Raw genomic sequence first — 8303 nt, 5'->3', positions numbered from 1 at the left:
AATCAATAACTCTTATAAATATGTTTCAGTATAGCAATATGGTAAAAGGTATTTATGGTCTTAAAGAGATGAAACATGTAGACTTTATCCTGTTTTTTCTTTGACTAGGGAAGGAAATGAAAAATCATTCAGCTCTTTTAAGATGGAAGAATAGAGCTACATATTCCCATATAGCAATTAGAATTGGATGCAGTGATGGTCGCTAAATAAATGACACTGATATCCATGTAACTGATTTAAATTCAACACTTTCTTTGAAACTCTATTACTTTATACATCAGTTGAGTAATTCTATTAACTTAAGAAGAGGGTAAAAAATTCTTATTAGACCCTTATAATTGGATTTATTAGATATTTTGATTTTTACACTTCCCATAAATAAAAATTCCATCCAGTTCATTATTTTTATAAACATAGTTGGAAATGCTTAAAGTAGTGGCCATTGTGAATTACTCAAATCCAAATGAAAAAATGATACAAATGAGTGTATTAAAAATAAGAAGACATGCAATCTGCCAGACAAATAATATTCTGGATTAAGGTTCTAGGCATCTGGATCACCTGAATCACCTGCCATTTCAATTTTCTTGAGGGGGGAAAAAGGAAAAAAAAAGGTCTAATGACTGGTTAGTTATTACCTTAGTTCCTATGATATATAAATATATCCAAATCAAATAGTCACATTCAAATACTCTGGTTGGTTTTTAATATTTATTTCAAAATGTTATGATATATGTTTTTTGATTACACTTATAAAAGTGCACACAATTTTAAAAATACAATATCAAAAACAATTGGAAGGTGATTCTTCATATTACATTTGACATAATTAATATTTCAGAATCTCTAACAGTGCAACCCACATAGTTGATTTTGAAAGTATATTTCTCTTTACATTTGCAGCTACAATAATTTTACTTTTATGAAATTCATACTCCCAGTCAGAGTACTTAAAACAATTGGTCTGATGTCTTTCTAAATCAAGAACTTCTGTAACTTGCAGACTAAACTATCCTGTGTCTACATTTTGTATTCATTATTTTCGACTTTTTAAACAATTGGTCTATTAGAATGCACTGTCTCTCTTAAGGGGAAAGTCTCAATTTGCCACTCACTCATGAATCTATTATCGGTGGATGATTAATCTTTCCTTCTCTCACTAAGCTTACAGTACTCCAGTTTGAATACCAAGTCTTCTTACAGATAGATGAATAATATCTATTCTATTTTTCTGTAGAATGGCTAAAATATCACACAAAACATCTGTTTAAAGACAAAATATTTTGCAATAGTTATGTATTTTTGACTACTTTCTTGATTTTCCCAGTGCCCATTACTGGACCTTGAACACATAATTTCAAAGTGTTACAAGCATGCCAAATGTTTGTGTTCCTTTTTGTGTCTCTGCCCCTCAGGACTGATCAGGCTTTATGAATATGAAACTGCTATGAGAAACCAGGCCTTTGCTTTTAATTTAGAAGTGAAATCTACAGAAAAAAAAACACTGTTTAGGGAAAAGAAGCTTCTAATTTAGGATATACTGAGTGGTAGCAACCAGATTTAGTTAGCCTTATATTTGCTCATTGAATGAAATTTTTTTTTATTAAGCAACATCAGTGTATTACAGATACCATGTAGTAAGCCAGGGTTATGGAGTGAGGATATAAGGACAGCCTTTACAAGATATAAGGTTACTGCATTTTGTGATTCCTGTAGCACAGCTGATGTTAGATCACAATGTAAATTTAATAATTAAGATTTATTATGCCAGCAAAAATAATACACTATGAAAACTAGATACTGTTGAGAATGTAGAACAATAATCAATTATATATTATGGTAAAAATAGAGCTATGTGAAAACTACTTAGTTAAACTAGGAAACATTACATTTATATGCATACAAACAATATATTATAATTAAACAACACATAAGAAAGTAACAAAAAGAAATTATTTTACATGCTGTAATGGCTATTCTTGATTGTCAACTTGACTGTCTCTGGAATTAAGCACAACCCAAGCAACTGGGTACACCTGTGAAAGAACATGCCTTTGCTACTTTGTACTGTATTGTTATAATAATCAGAGTTTTTAACATTAACTATAATAAGAATAAATAATTATAAAAAAACTGTTTTTTTGTTTTGTTTTGTTTTTTTGTCCCATGAAATCAGATGACCAATCTCGTAAAGATTCCATGGTACTTTGTATGAGAAATCCTCTCATAGATACATATGTATGTTTAAATACTTGGTCTCTAGTTTGAGAAAGATTAGAAACTGTAGACTTTTTGAAGAGGGTATGTCAGTGGCTCTATAACTTCAGGTTTCAAAACATAAAGACATTACCTGTTAGATAGCTGTGTATTTTCCACTCAGCTCTGCCTTGTGCTCAAGAAAGAATATGAGATTTTGCTGCAACTACAACATCATGATTAATTGCCTATGGTCATGTTCCCTGCCATGAGGGACATAGATTTATCTCCTGAAACTATAACCCCCAATAAACTCATTCTTCTCTAAGTTTCCATGGTCATGGGATCTCTTCATAGCAATTGAAGAGTGTAATTTACACAGGTACTACCACCTTCTCAAATAGAACCTCTAGGTTGCCTACCAAGTACTTAAACACACAAACTTATTAAATAAATTTCACACTCAAACTACAACAGTGACACATGATTTATTATTTCTGCTTTACTTCTTAAATTAATGCTGATCACACTATTAGGGTTGATTATGAGTCCCAGGGTATTATTCTTGATACAATTACACTATAGGGATCCCCATAATTGTTCAACTCTTTGGTGTAATTGTTTTAAGAACTGTGAAATATAGATAATCTGGGTTTACTTTTGGCACACATTGACCAGAATGGATAAAGGATTTGTGTCATTTAATTAATTAGACATTCACACTGATATCCACAACTGAGGCACCTTTTGACCCAGGTTTAAACCATAGTTCCTTATGGTTAGTAAAAGAGGGATCTATATCTCTTGTCACACTTTAAAAACCATAAAATGATCAGTTCAAAATATGAATAGCAGGTAAACTTTTACTCAAGATTAGCTTATTAAATGAAATTAAGTGTGACTACATTAAAATAAGTAATAGAGTTGAGTCAAAATTGAAATGTCATAAATCTTGAAAAAGAAATCACTCTCTAAGCACAAGACTAATCTAAGCAATGATAGTAATATCACAGAACAGAGGAATCCTTAATGCATCTCTGGCCATTCCTGCTAGATAGAGAGTCACACAGTAAGAGAGGATTTAAACAATTTAATATTTGACTAGCAGTATGGATTGATAAACAGTTCTATATCCTTGTCAAGTCCCATCCAACTTCAAATTTCTGATCAATTCCAATCAAAATACTTGAAAATGGCTGCACATTGTTCTATAAAAGAAATTTCAATAAGTAATAAACAGTAGATGACATATTATTTAACAAAAACAATGAATAAATGTCTGAGTCACAAAAATTAACCAGAAGAACTTCATATAATTAAAATAATAAAATTAAGATAAGTTTGATTATAGGTAAAGAAATATAAAATGATAACGTAAAAGCATCTATTTATTTCCAATTAGATAATGTTTTTCACAGTTACAAAATTTTCACTATGTTAAGAAACAAAAGCTCCCAGTGATCTGAAAGTAATTCTGGAGGCCAATGCTTCTAAGCCTCTTCCTGTCAATAAAGGATTAATTAAATCCTTAAGATGGTCATCATAAGGAAAAAGTAACAACAAAAGGATTCATGAAAATGCCATTTGCACTACTTATAGTCTACCACTTTCATGACAGTGACCTTGCAGAGACCGCTTAACTCCTTCAAAAAGAAACTGTTCAGAATTCACTTGAAATATAGCTACACATGCATGCTCACAGATCTTGAGCCGGAACCTGAATCACAGCCATCACTATCAGGCTCCCACCTTCTGTGCTACTCTTCTGTGATGACAGTTTCCAACTTAAGCATTCTACATCTGCACGGTAAGTAATTTATATTTTAAAGTAAAGTGTCTCAGTGGCAGAGTTACCTCTCATCCGTTGGCATAAAACTCATTTGGTAAGAAACTGAATCACAGAGAAGTCACAAACTGAGAAAATTATGAATTATATAAATAAGAGGCATCTTATTATACAATTGCAGTATTTCTTCCAAAGGAACATTTTTAGGACATTATAAAAAATTTTACTATGAACATGAATAAGAGCATAGCACCAGTAATGAGTATAAAATCCATTTATTTGTATATAGTATATTTATTAATTGTTTTTTCGGTTCTTCTGTAGGCTTGTGTTTTCTCTGCATGTGTTGATATGCCACACATATTTGTCCAATCATCAGAGTACAGGAAGAAGTGATCAGATCCCTGGGACAGGAGTAAATAGCAAGTTGTGAGCCCTGCTGCCTGCCCTGAAATCAGAGCAAGAACAGCAAATTATTTTAATTGCTGAGCCATTGCTCTAGTCCTATAATAAGATATTTTCAACAGGATTAAAACAGTACAGCATTATGAAATGAAAGGATTATAATACAATATTCAGTATGGTAATTAATTGATTTAATCTTTAAATACATAGAGAGCAGATATTCCCAATGTTATTTTAAACTAGAAACATACGATCAAAATTAATTCATTATATTCCTATACTTAATGTTCCAGACTCTGTCAAGCAAAGAATAGAGACATCATCTGCATGATAAAACATCTAGAGTAAATATACAATATACTTAAATGTAAGTATATGTTTAAAGATACAGAGTTATTTTAAAAACTCTGAACTAAACACCATGCCACTGTTTCACACCAAAACATGCCATTATTAAATATTATTGCAATATTTTAAAGATATTTTGATTATGTTCTTTTAAAATTTCACTTAATTCACTTATGTAGCATTTAAACAGTGAATGTTGTCTAAAGTCTTAAACACTGTATTATTCCTGTGAAGAAAGACCATGTCCAAAACAGAAAACATTTAATTAGGGGCTTGCTTATTGTACTGGTTAGTTTTGTGTCAACTTGACACAGCTGGAGTTATCACAGAGAAAGGAGCTTTAGTTGGGGAAATGCCTCCATGAGATCCAGCTGTGGGGCATTTTCTCAATTAGTGATCAAGGGGGAGAGTCCCCTTGTGGGTGGGACCATCTCTGGGCTGGTAGTCTTGGATTCTATAAGAAAGCAGGCTGAGCAAGCCAGGGGAGGCAAGCCAGTAAAGAACATCCCTCCATGGCTTCTGCGTCAGCTCCTGCTTTCTGACCTGCTTGAGTTCCGGTCCTGCATCCTTTGGTGATCAACAGCAGTATGGAAATGTAAGTGGAATAAACCCTTTCCTCCCCAACTTGCTTCTTGGTCATGATGTTTGCACAGGAATAGAAACCCTGACTAAGACACTTATGTTCTGAGAGGCTTAATCTGTTATCATCATGGAAGAGAGCAGGGTACCAGGAAGGTAGGGGTTGATGAAGGTACAAGTGCTATATCCTGATCTACAAACAGAAAGAGGATTGGGCCAGCCATGTGGTTTTGAATTCTCAAAAATCGATACCCAATGATAGATTTCCTCCAAAAGGCCACACTCACTCTAACAAGACACAACCATATGAGGTGATGGAGAAATTTGTATTTAAACATCCATTAGCAAGCATGTCACTATAAAGAGACATAAATGTATTCAGTACAGTTTTAAAAGTTTCTATTGACTTTTTGTCTCTTGGCTGTATCAAAGTCGAAAGTCTCTTCTGGAGCTCAAAGTGATGACTTAATTGTAAACCGCTATAAATTCAAAACAAAAAAGTTAATTGTATGTTTCTAAAATACAACGGCACAGAATATACATTACCATCCAAAAGAGAGGAAAGGAAGCATGGTGAGTGGAGGAAGGACATAATTGCTCCTAGGTATGGTGGCGGAGGAATTCCAGTGTAGATGAAAGGGAATGCACAGCCAAAGGCAGAGACATCTGGAAAGGGCCCAGAGAGGACATAACTCTGAGCCTTTTGAGGAGAGGGGAAAGTAGAAGGGAGAGTGGACCGAGAGGAGCCAGATGCAACAGTCAAGAGGGCAAAAGTTAAAAAAAGGGTCAAGTGTAACGCAGGCTGGCCTCGAACTCGTAATCCTCTTGACTCTGCTTCCTTCAGCAAATCCTACCACTGTGTATTGTTAATTGTTAATTGTTTCCTCTATGGAAAAACAAGTTTTTGCCAAGTGCACCACATGTGGCTTGCCCTTGTGATTCTACACTTTACTCATGTGTATAAATTGCCCGATGCTTTGAGTAAAGTTTGCTGTTAGTTTAAATTAAAAAAAAAAAAAAGAGGGGGGGAAGGGAAGTGGTCATGTGACCAAAATGGCTAAATTATATTAGGGAAGAGCCTCTGAGGGATCCTCTAACAAGTATGGACTGAGGATGGTGAGAGAACAAGGTGTCCAGGTCCTCTTAACTTTGTTAAATAGGCATCTCAACCATTTGTCTGAGGGCTAGAGACTTAGCAATGAGGAAATAGAGCAAGTCAAACTGAAAACAAGAGGTGCAAATTCCAAATTTTGCATTTCCGTGTCTAATGTCAAAGTACTCTTCAGATCTCCAGCCTTGTTGTCTACAATACACTTCTCTCTCCTGAGCTGGTTCACACCTGGTTTATAAGACTTCTTAGCAGGTATCTCATGACTCTGGCATCTTCAACATGTTGGGAGTTCCAAGTCAATCCAGGCATCACCTCTAGAGCTTAAGGCAAGGATATCTCTGCGCCTCCATTCAGGTCACTCCTGACAACTCCTGGCCTCATCTATCCTGTATTTGCCTCAGAGGGAAGGAGATTCCACAACTTCTTTCTTGTATCCTTCACTCTTCAGCCATGAATACATGAGAAAAATCCCAACTTCTGTCACTTCATAGGGTTAGGATTTGGCTCCCCTCTTTTAGTTACATTTATATCAGTTTTCTGTTATTGATGGTTTCTTTTACTGCTTAAGACTTTCTTTAATTACCTTTCATAAGATGAAGTGTAGCTGGGTAGGGTCATACCACAAGATTACCACCCTCTCCTTCCATTTAGCCTTAAGTTTTTCTTTAAGGATTTTATCTCCCTGAGCACTGGCTTTACCCTATTATGCTTCCGAGGGCTCCCTTTTCTCCTCAAACTGTACAATTTTATTTCTCCCTAGTTTATTTCTCCCTAGTCCACTTGCTCTTTTTTACAGATCGGCAAAAGAGTGACCATTAGTAACCACGTGACATTAACAATAGTAAGCTCTCTTGAAATGACATTATTCTGAAACTCTTTAATTTAGCCTCTGGCAAATTTTTAGGATGAAGACAAACAGCAGCCACATTATTATCCAAAGTATTCCAAGTGTGATCTCTAGACTAATTAATAAAAATCTTCTTTAAAACTATTTTAGTTGGGTACCTATAATACAAATAGCCCTTCATACTGTCTTCCCTGCTCCTACCAGGGAAGTCCATTAAGTCCAACTTTGTCAAATCTTCCATGCCCTTTCAATGAACAGCATAGTCAGGCCTGTCACAATCCTCCAGTTCCTGGTACTATCCTCTGTCTTAGTCACTGATCTATTGTTGGAAAGAGACTCCCTGATGAAGGCAACTTTTAGAAAAGACAGCATTTTATTGGAGTTTGCTTACAGTCTCGGAGTCTTATTCCATTACTATCATGGTAAAGAGCATGGTGGATCGTATCAATGGAGCAATAGGTAAGAACCACATCCTGATCTACAGGAGAGAGAGAGAGAGAGAGAGAGAGAGAGAGAGAGAGAACATTTGGAATAGGCTGTTGAAACCTCAAAGTCAACTGTCAACTTCCGGTTACGCATCTCCTCTAAAGTGACTCCCACTTCAAAAATAGCTCAACTTCTAATTATTTCCTATCAGTGCATCAAGCAAGGACCAATAATGTAAGTATATGAACCTATGGGGCCATTCTCATTCAAACAACCACATTTAGCTTAATGCATGTTATATCTTTTATAATTTAATTCAGCTAATATTTATATAATAACATTTAGTGGTAGTATTTTGGGTTAGTAATTTTATCAAGCATTTATAATTTATTTTACGTGAGTATAGTTTCTGAGACCTGGAAAGGAGATAAAATTTGAAGTATGAATAAAATAAATTCAATAAAAGGAAAAAAATAAATTGTAATTATATTAGACAATATTGCAAGCAATAAAGTAAAAATAAAATTTATATAAAAGTAAGAAAATTATACTACAAAAATAATGAAGGGATTGCTTGTTGATATAAATACATGATAAATCAAAAG

The sequence above is a fragment of the Mus pahari genome, chromosome 17 (genome assembly GCF_900095145.1).
Source record: "Mus pahari chromosome 17, PAHARI_EIJ_v1.1, whole genome shotgun sequence".
Classification (NCBI taxonomy): Eukaryota; Metazoa; Chordata; class Mammalia; order Rodentia; family Muridae; genus Mus; species Mus pahari.
The sequence above is the reverse complement of the archived record's forward strand: the minus strand, read 5'-3'. Positions refer to the sequence as shown.